Source organism: Oryzias melastigma, linkage group LG2 (assembly GCF_002922805.2).
Source record: "Oryzias melastigma strain HK-1 linkage group LG2, ASM292280v2, whole genome shotgun sequence".
Taxonomy (NCBI): Eukaryota; Metazoa; Chordata; class Actinopteri; order Beloniformes; family Adrianichthyidae; genus Oryzias; species Oryzias melastigma.
Window position 1 is genome coordinate 10,021,884 of NC_050513.1, and position 10,910 is coordinate 10,032,793.

Below are 10,910 nucleotides of genomic sequence, written 5' to 3' on the forward strand. Positions count from 1 at the left end.
TCCTTCTTACCCCACTACCACTTAAATAAATGCACCTAATGACTAAAACTCATATTTTCCCATTTTAACAACTTAAAATGCTTTTTAATCCCCAAAAATCCAGCTGCAGCCAGTGATTCTACCCCTCCCACGACTTCAGCCAGTGACTCTAACCATTTGGTCAAGTTGGATTTAAGTTGCATATTAAAAACAGACTTATGAACAACAAAAAAGCATAAATCCAGATGTTGAAGCCCTTGAAATAGTCAAGACCCAATACTTACAAAATACTTTTTTCCCTATAGTATACATCTAAAAAATGAACACAATTCTTCCTTAAGAGTACACTGGCCCCACTAGGAGTAAAGCAATATATGGGACACGTACAAGCTGAAAGTCATGTGATGTTGCTACTAGTCTCTCTCCTAAGCTGAGGTGTATCAATTTCTGGTTTACGGTTAGTGAGGAGGGGGTTTAAACTGAAGCTCGAAAACCGTGGTTCTCACGACCATGCAGATCCCTCGCTTTGAGAGTTGCCATAGATTTGCTAAATCTCTCCCCTCTCTCACAGTCAAAGAGCAAAAGAAGAGGGCTTCTACTCCAATCCTGGCGGATCAGCCGGGCTCGCTGTGTTTCTTCGGGTTTCAAAGGTTAAATCGGAGCGTCAGCGGCTAATGTGATTCTTCACATTGAGCTTCTTTGAAACACGCATCGCTTCCCGTTACTCAGAGGTGCGTGTCATCTTGAAATGACCTCTCGTTGCTTTTGCAACAGCGATCCTAACTGATGCAAATAAAGCGAGGAAGCATATTTCAGCCTGATTGGATGTCCAGGGGATGTAAGGAGACCTCACAACCCACTGAGAACTGAGCGATTTCAGAGAAAAAGATGCTTAATTCTTTCTAGTAGTGCAAATACAAACTAAAGTGGTTTAGCCAAATTTACTGAACTCCTGGATCCAAAGGTTTTTTTCTTTTTAGCTCCAGTTACCAAGCTAAAATCAAAAAAAGGAAAGAAGCAAAGGTGGTTTAACGTGAGATGAATATAAATGTACAAATGTGGGAGTTTTATTCAAACTAAGTGGGATCAAAAGGTCTGACGATATGTAACTCTTTGATGCATAAGTGGGGTCAAAAGTGACCCCTATAGGTTGTTACTCTTTAAATTCTTTGAAATTAAAGTATATATATTTTTAAACTCCAGGCTACTCCTCAGAAAACATGTTTGTTACATGAGGTTATTGCATTTTTAAGTAAGAGCTGCACAAATCCAGAAAGAAGAAGACGTTCGCATGGAGGACTGCTACAATTAGCCGACTAATCGACGACTAATCGACTATTAAAAAGGTCAACGACTAATTTAATAGTCGATTAGTCGTTACTTTATGTAGTCAGTGTGTAGTAAAGTTGAAAGTTATATTGGGCATTTTTCTAACTTTTTGGACTGTTTTTGGCATTTATTAAGGTTTTTTTAGGCTAATTTGGAGTTTAGCTAATATTTCAGCTACATGCTAGCTGTTTATGCTAATTCGAGATTTTTTGTTTTCAAGGCTATTTTGGAGTTTAGCTAATATTTCAGCTACATTCTAGCTGTTTTTTTTCTAATTTAGGCATTTTTCAGTTTTTAGGCTATTTTGGAGTTTGGCTAATATTCCAGCTACATGCTAGCTATTTTTGCTAATTCTGTTTTTTTTGTTTTGTTTTTTAGGCTGTTTTGGAGTTTAGCTAGTATTTCAGCTACATACTAGCTGTTTTTTTCTAATTTAGGCATTTTTCAGTTTTATAAGCTAATTTGGAGTTTAGCTAATATTTCAGCTACATGCTAACTATTTTGGCTAACTTGGGCTTTTTTCCGTTTTTTTAGGCTAATTTGGCATTTAGCTAATATTTTAGCAGGCTATCGAGTTCAGCGTTTTCAGCTATCAACTTCACATTTTTATCTATCAATTTCAGCACTGTTTTCAGCTATCAGCACTAGCATTTTCAGCAGCCAAATTCAGCTTACAGCATTCACACTAGCATTATCGTAGGTATAAATCTAGTTTTTAGTCAGTTTAAAGCTAATGGTGGTCAAAATGTGTCCTTTACATCCAGTTTGCCCATGACCCGATTAGTCGACTAATCAAAAAAAATAATCTGTGATTAGTCGACTATTAAAATAATCGTTTGTGGCAGCACTATTTGCATGTGTAAGTCTGCGTCGACAATGTCTCTTTCTCTGTTTGTCTTCCATAGTCAAACAGTAACACACAATGGGTTGAGATATTTTTTGATACCAGATTTGTTGTTTTGTAGCACTATGTCAATATAAAAAAATATATATATTTCGTTGATCAAAATATGATTTAAAAAAATCCTCTTTTCTAATCAAACTTAAATACATTTCTTGAGTTTATTGTGAAAATGTATTGATTGGTCACATTTTACCCCATTCGTGGACATGGAGGTATTGGCAGGCCATGTATCTAAGGGTTAGGACATGCAGAAACTCTAGTTATTATGTTTAAGGAGTGCAATCCAGAGGTAAACAACGTTTTTTAGCATTTAAATCAATAATCTGTAATAAACTGTAAGAACAACACCTCAGTGGCGACGATAAGACTCAGCCTCTTGTTTTGACAGCATGTACCACCTACAACAAATTGGAACCACTGAACTATTATTATTTCGAGCAGATAAATCAGTCTAAGAACATGTTTCTTTTAAAACACGATAAGGCCTTCCATAAACCTCAAACTTAGTTCCTCCACAACTACTAATCTCAGAAATAGGGAAGATCAAAAACTGCTTTGTGTTGCACGGAATTGTGGGTGCAGGCTGTCACGGAAGACAGATTTTGACACAAGTAGACAATGTCCTGAGGTCTAAGAGAGATGTCTGCAACAAGATTTGGTCAAAATGTCAGAGAGAAATGGCAAAACCGCTCCCTTTGTGCCCCACTAAATAAGCCTCAGTTGAGACTCCGATAAATTGGCATTTGCGTGTATATCTTGTAAAGCCTCATTTGCACCATTGTTGATCATTTTTGTGCCTAGGAGTTTCTGGGGTTTATTCTAAGCCGTTCATGAATGCACCATTTTATGGAGTCATCTTAAGGTCATACAAACACACCAAGTTTTAATCAGCTCCTATTATTTATGCAATGTTACGGTGACCAGGTTAACTAAATATGTGCACTCGTTGAATGTCACTTTAGGGACTGTGGGGTACTCTAACCACCAACCTTTTTGAGAGCGTACACACAGAATATGCAGGAACCACTGACATTTACTATACAGGATGGATAGTCAGTGACCCACTGGGGTCTGCAAAGACAGAATGAGGCCCGCAGTAGAAAAGGCGCATCAACCAGTGTTGACTTTTTTTCTTTAAACTCAACGCCAAAGGGGCAGAACAAAGTAAGGTTGGAACCTTATTTTGGTTCATCTATTGAACCAACCACTTGCCAATTAAAAATATCTAAAAATGTGCACATTTGAAGGTCAACTAAAAATCAAAATGACTCATAGAAATATATTTAAAAATGTATCAACTCCCTCACAGTTGATATAAATAATAAATAAATATCAAAAAGATTCTGAAACTAGAATGTATATTGGTTCATTATTGGTGTAAAGTTGGGTAAAATTGCTATTTTGTGCAAACCGCCCCTAGTGGTAAAATAGATGAACTGCAATATTTAATAATTACTGTTCTGGCCTGAATCGTATGACAGAGTTTTGCTGGAATTGCATATTTATTTTAAAGTACATCTTTTTGGAGCATATAAAGTTACATTTATTGGTCATATTTATGTCTGCATTAATTAATTATTTATACTATTTATCCTGTGTGCTAGCCTACCTACGTTCACGTAAAAAGTGGGGTCATCTGGACCCCACAAGACACCGCGCTGAACTTTTTTTTTTTTGTTCAAGGATTTTTCATCTACACTGGTGGCATGGCAAACATAAAATCCTGTCCACCTTTGTCCATCTTTATGGGAGGGGATCACACATCAATGTAAGGGTGGGGTCGTCTGGACCCCATAACGAGGGTTAACTGACTTCAGGTGAGGAGAATAAGCTAAGAACATACACTTTCTATGAGATACTAAGTGTGTTGATGAGGAAAACAGTCAACAGAGCCTAAAAAATGTAATATAACATATGAAAAATATGTAATTAAAAGTACTAATTTACTTAAGTACTGGTAAAAGTACACAAACTACAGGAGCATTCGGATTACACAGAAAATGCTAAATTAGCTAAACAGCGAGTTGAGAGAGATAATACATTATAATTAGAAAAACACCAACTTAGGGCTGGATAATATGGCCAAAAAAAGATTGTTCTTTTTTTTAATTAAATTAGATTTCTGATTTCTGTCGTTTTTTTTCTTATTTCCTTTACTTTATTTAACAAAAATATATAAATACCAGATCTATTTTATTTTAACCTCTGCTTTAGAACTAAACACTGTTAAACAATGCTAGCTAGAGCTAGCTTTAGCATCACGTCAGAAAACCCCTTTTTTGCACCCGACAGACTATCTTTCAGGTGTTGAAACAAATTTGTCGAACTCCCACGTTATTATCCAAACAGATTTAGCATTTTGCTGCTTTAAGTCGGAAGTCACAATACCAAAACCAGTTCCATAACACTAAAGAAAATGTTTACGTTTTGGGAAGAAGCTACTTTTGCTAGCAGTCATTTTCATGTCTGCGTGTGGTGGAAGCCTAAGAAAGCAAAAATAAGGTTCATCTTCATCAACAAACTCCAATTTATCATTGAAATCGATTTATCGCCCAAACCCTACGTCAAATTACCAAAACAAGAAATGCTTCCGATCTCTTAGCTTTGGAACTTCCACTCATTGAAATCCATTATGAACCTAATAAAAAGTCCCAAAAAATTAAGTGCGATAGCATAAAAATCTGGATGAATTTTAAAGTGTAAAACAATATTATTTATCTATAAGTGATTCAAGATTGTTAGCTACTGATTGGCAAAAAGTTCGTAAAGAACTTTAAAAAATTTATATTTGATTAAATCAGTGGCCTTGTGGTAGAGTGTCCGCCCTGAGATTGGAAGGTCGTGGGTTCCAATCCTGGCCGAGTCATACCAAAGACTCTAAAAATGGGACCCAGTGCCTCCCTGCTTGACACTCAGCACTAAGGAGTTGGACTGGGGGGTTAACCCACCAAATGGTTCCCGAGCGCGGCTGTGTCTGCAGCTCACCGCTCCCCAAGGGGATGGGCCAAATGCGGAGAACAAATTTCACACACCTTGGTGCGTGACAAATAGTGGAACTTTAACTTTAAGAGATTAACAAGATTTTTTTGTTTTTAGGCGCTGAACTTCATCAAGCTAAGGCGCCACGTCAACGTAGCTCCAGAACACAACAGAACTTTGGGTCGTTCGGAAAAACAAAAAGCTACAAAAAAATAGAAAAGACCTCAAAACCAGTTTAAGGATGACAACAAAAAATCTTTTTTTTCCCCCCACAAATCATTGGATCTCTCAACGGTAGCACATCAGATGCAGTTCCTGTCACTTCCAGAAGGTGTCAAAACAAACTCTCCCCTCTAGGAGAGAGAAGCAGCAGAGCGAGCATCCACACCAAACTCATGAAAGGAAAATGGTCCAAATTCAAAGTGATGGTCTTCATAAACTGGCGGCTCGGAGAGAAGATTATGGAAAAAACACACACACAGCTGTCACTTGACGGGAAAAGCGATCCCTATGTGAGAAGTTCTCTTCCCCCCAGAGGCAACGAAACGGCATCACAACACAGCGGCGACGAGGCGATCCGAACCGACAGCTTTCCTTTTAACCGTCTTCACATGTCAAAAGCTTGGACGGATTTCTGCTCCAGATGAGTTGATAGTCTGTAATCCACAATGTGTTTTCTACTAAACTTCTTGGATCTACTTAATCAAAATTACTTCCAGAACCGGAATGTGATAGAATTAAATCCAACTGTTGCCTGGAGGGCTTTTAAAGCAGGAAAAACAAAAAACGATTCCATGTAAACATCTCAAATTTCGGAATAATGTCCGTTTCCAAGCTCCAACCGGATTCTAAAAACCAAAAAAACGAGATTATGAAAGGGCAAAATGACATCCATCAAAATGGGATTTGGTCTAATCCCCCACTTCCAAACTCCCTAATCTATTGTCAAAACTTCTAATAAATCTCTGCGTTCCGAGTCGGAGGAGATTACTGGCGGACAATTCCGACGCCAAACATAGTTTTCCCTCTTTAACCCCTCCACCCTCACTCCTGCTGACACTAGGGGTTCTGACAGACTGAAAATGTAAAGCAGGTGGGGATGGATTTGGCTCCGGAAGATCTGGAACGGTATGGATGCAGGAGGATCAGACCTGTAGGAGGGAGACGTGTCACTAGAGGGGATTTTCGGACGCAGACGACTTTTACCTTCCCTGCCACAGCAGCATCACTTCTGCTGCTGAGTCTGAGTGATGGTGAAGGCGGCGTGTTGACATTCACCCGACCCACGCTATGAAACAGAAGGCTGATGGATTATTCCAGTTTGGGTTGGATGACATGGATTAACAGCTAGATTAATCCCTGTAGGGCTGGAAGAGCACAACAATGGGTTTTTTAAAAAAAGAAAAAAACTTCACCCACATGTAAAGGCAATAATCCTGTTCATTGGGGTTAAAGGAGGCGGTGTTTCTGCTTCCCTCTCACAGCACAAGATAAGAAAAAAGGTCAAAAAAAGAAAAACACTGGTTGATGGTGAGCCCACAACAACCCCTCATAGGAGCTCCGTGTCGCACAAACTCAACGTTTTTATTATAATTCTTTAAACAAACTGAACACCTACCCTAGCTGTCATCCCGCTCCCGTTCCTCCAAACTACGTCCGCTCCACGCGCGCGGATTCCTCCTCTGGCTCCTCTGTCTCGCGCCGCCTGCCACACCGCGCTCGTGCGAGCTCGGCGAGGGAGGAGGGAGAGCGGCCAATCAGCGCGCGGCTCGCGCGGAGGGAGAGAGCCGCGAGCCCGCGTGAAAGGACACCGCGAAGAAGGTCCGGGTTCAACGATGGAGGAGTCCACTTCTGTGTGGGAGGGGGGCAAGATTAATGCCGGAAAAGGTACCCGCTTTGCTCAGACACTTTTTTTTTAAAAATTCCAACAAAGATATGTACTTTATTACAGGTCCTAAGTAGGGTGCCTGCAGGAAATGGGTCATTTCTTCCACCTTATTTCCTTCCTGGTCCTAATTTTTCCAGTTTGTGCTTTTCCCTTTAGGCTACGCCCTTGTTAGGGAGCCCCACTCCCTCCATTCCTAAATTGGAGGCTGCCGTTTCTTAAATGACCACTAGAGGCAGGTTCCAGGGAGCAACTTTACATTGGATCCAAACAACTGTTTAGTGTGGAACAATAGTTACCTGTATTTAATCCATAAAAAGCATCGTTTCCACTGAGCAGTACACATTCCTGGCCCCAGAAACCGCTAGCGTCCTTGGAAAAAAGGGGTTTTAATCCCGTTTTTCCTTCTTGTTCTTCCCCCCCCCCCTTTTTTTTTTTTACCTTAAAACTGTCCCTGAGGACTTGTTTTACAGCTTTTTCCACCTTAAAGTTTTAAAGACCCGCTAACATCCGTGTGCCTTCCTTCTCCCCCCACCTAGCTTAAACAGCGGCAGCATCAGGTAAGGAGGGGCGCCACACCAGACGAAAATCTTGATGACATCAGACTTTTTAGTTATTTAATTTATGTATTTTTTATTGTTTTTACACAAAATGAGTAGAGTATAAAACCTAAGAAAAAAACAACAACATTAATATATAGCCTAATCCTTAGGATTTGGTGCCCCTCCAGCAGATGGTGCCCTAGGCAGTCGCCTATGACCAGGGGTGCCCCTGGCGGTACGGTACGGTTAGGTATTTTGAGTGTTTCTATTGCATAAATGGACCTATTAAACAGTACTGAACCGTACCTCTTCAGGTCCCCTATCCCTTGTAGTTCCATGAAAAAAATGGAACGGAAAAGTGATGACGACAATAGAAAGCACCAGTATAGCGCTAAGCTAGCTTTGCTATGTATCCTCTTAGCCGCCTGCAATCTTTTTTCAAACAATACATTTCTGTTATACCCAATGTACAAAATGTAAAGCAAGAAAAAGACAAACAAGCTGGACGACCTCCATTTTTGTTGCTTTTCCAGTCATTGCACTTCAATGACGCAATGACACGCTAGCAGTCTACACCACACATGCGCCATGGAAACAAACTGCGCAGTGAAAGCGAAGCCTAACTAAGTTAGCCTATATATTAATGTTTTTGTTTGTTTTATGTAAAAATAAAAAAAGGAACAATCAAAACCATGAATAAAATAACTCAAAAGTTTGACGTAATCAATCATTTTGCCCAGTGTGGCGTCCCTTCTTACCTGACGCTATCTAAACTAGGTGGGGTAGAGAAGGGGCGCTTTGTGTTGCTGCCGTTAGTGCCCCCTTAAAACTCAAAAGGATTAAAAAAAAGGAACAAAAAAAGCCCTTAGAGTCAGCTTTAAGGTCAAAAAAGAAAGGAAGAGGAGGAAAAACAGGCTCAAAGCAGAAGCTAAAATCCCTTTTCGCCTAGGGCACCATGCAGCACAAGGCCAGTGCATCAAAAATATACAGGAAAAAAGTTGTAAGTTTACAAAAAAGTTGTAATCAGAAAATTCTGAAAATCAATGTGTCTATTTATGACTTAAAAAGTCAGGCTAAATTTATTACGCTTTCTTCTCATAAATTTACTGTCACAAACAGGCAGACAGCTTGTTCTATGTGCAGCAGGTTTATTAGTTCAGAACTAAGCAGAGCTAAAAGTCCACAAAACTAAATCGGGGTCAGTCACGAGCATGGGAGCATTCAAGAAGTCAGTAGAGTGGTCAAGGTCCAGGCGAGGGTCAGGGCAGGCGGCAGGCAATCAGAGATAAAACAGGGTCAGAGACAGAAGGTCAGGTCGAGGTAGAAACGCTCAGTAATGCAGGCAAGGTGCCACAAACAATACTTCACACTGAGTGTGGATTTGTGTGCTGCTTAAAAAGCAGGTGGTGATTATCTGATTGGAGACAGCTGAGCAGGACCCAGGAACTGTGGGCTGGGGCAGCTGGAAGATGAAGTTCAGTCAGTACTTTAAAGTTGTACATTTATTACTTAAAATCTTTTAGGAAAGAAGAAAAAATTGTCAATATACAAGAATTATAAATTTACAAGAAACAAGTTGTAAAAAGAAAAAATTATAAATTGGCAAAAAAAAGTTGTATATTTACAAGAAAGAAATTCTGAATTTTCGACAAAAAATGTTGTAATTTTACAAGAGAAAAGTTTTAAATTTACAATAAAAAAGATTCCATTTAATAAAAGAAATATATACATTTAAAAAAAAAATTGTACATTCACAAGTAAAAAGTTGTAAATTTATGAGAAAGAAAATCTAAATTTACTAGAAAGAAATTCTGAATTTACGAGAAAAAAAGTTATAAATTTACAATAAAAAAGTTGAAAATTCACAAGAAAAAAGTTGTAAATTTACAAAACAAAGTAATAAATTTAAGAAAAAAGAGTAATACATTTTAGAGAAAAATGTGCCAAATTTATGAGAGAAATATGCGTAAATTTTACAAGAAAAAGAACAAAAATTGTCTTTTTATCAGAGCTATGCTTGAAGAAGAAATAAAACGTATAAAACAAAGAGATTCTGAACCTTTTGGGGACTAAAAATCCAATTATTACCAGTGAGGCTGACTTTTTTTTTCTGTGTTAGTAATGCAGAGTTTCATATGAAAATGTACTTTTCACAGTTTAGTCGATCTGCTGCTGCATACAGCGTTCACTCATCGGACTCAAGGCTTATTTTGACTTTAACTTTGTAAATTTCAAAATTAAACTCATAATATTCCTTTTTTTGTGGTTGCCCTAATAGTCCACCGTACTTGAATTTATTCTTGAGCATAAAAAATAAGTAACTGCAAAAAAAGATCATTTTAAAACCTTAAAAATAATTCTTTGAATAAATTATGCAATCAACAAAAATAGTACGACCTACCCACCCCCTCCATATAAATTACCCCCAAAAAAACCCAGCCAACAGGTTCACTGAATCAACCCTGATCGTGTGACATAGTGACAACAATGGCGTCTAACTTAACTTTTTATCTTTTGTAAAATACAGACAGAAAAACATCCCAAGCTGTCATAGACTGAAAAAAAACTGTTTGTTGATGTTTTTTATGGGACTTATGCCCATAAAAAACAAAAAAGCATGTCTTGGGTGTCACAAACTAAATCCTGCGATGTGTTTGATCAGACATGTGGAGTTTTGACTATTTCTTTGAGCCGTGTTTCCTTTATCCTACTGTAAAGTTTGCGGTACGTGAAGCCCCTACCGGTTAATTAAAAAGTGATGGAAAAAAACATGGATGAACGAGACGTTCGAGCTCTTTGATTGAGTTCGGGAAAACTCATAATCGGTCTAATGAGCTTAGAAATGGGATGTTCAGCGCAAGCTAAAGAAATGTCGGCGCATTGCTTTCATTAATATCAGATAGGGGCCAAAACGGCACGAAATGCACGAGGCTCTTCAAGCAGAACTTCTAGATCCACCACCTCATATGCATACTCAATGAGTGTAGTTTATGGGTATTGGATTAAACTTGTCCTTAGTGAAAGGTTTAATAAATCAAAGTGACATATTTGAAATTTCTGGAACCAACTTGAGCTTTCAATGGAAAAATGTCTAATAAAGTTAATATTTAGGGAAAAAAAGGATTTTCAAAGAATTTCTCTTCTAAAGAAACAACCTCTTAATCAATCGCCTACTGTTCAATAGTCAAATGCGCACTTATAATAATTTCTCTGGTGGTTGTTTACTTTTTTTAATTAACTGAATTGACTTCCTTTTATTTGTCTTAATAGTATAAAAACAAAATTATCAGAA

At 38.3% G+C, this 10,910-nt stretch overlaps 1 protein-coding gene across 1 annotated transcript in view; it reads right to left on the bottom strand.

Annotated features, from left to right (window-relative positions):
• LOC112160051 (beta-1,3-galactosyltransferase 1) overlaps positions 1-6,930 on the bottom strand; it is a 175,429-nt gene extending 168,499 nt beyond the window's left edge. Inside the window, exon 1 of the mRNA XM_024294384.2 lies at positions 6,810-6,930. The gene's annotated coding sequence lies outside the window, so the exon portion shown is untranslated. The remainder of the gene's footprint in view (positions 1-6,809) is intronic.
• Positions 6,931-10,910: the final 3,980 nt, after the last annotated feature.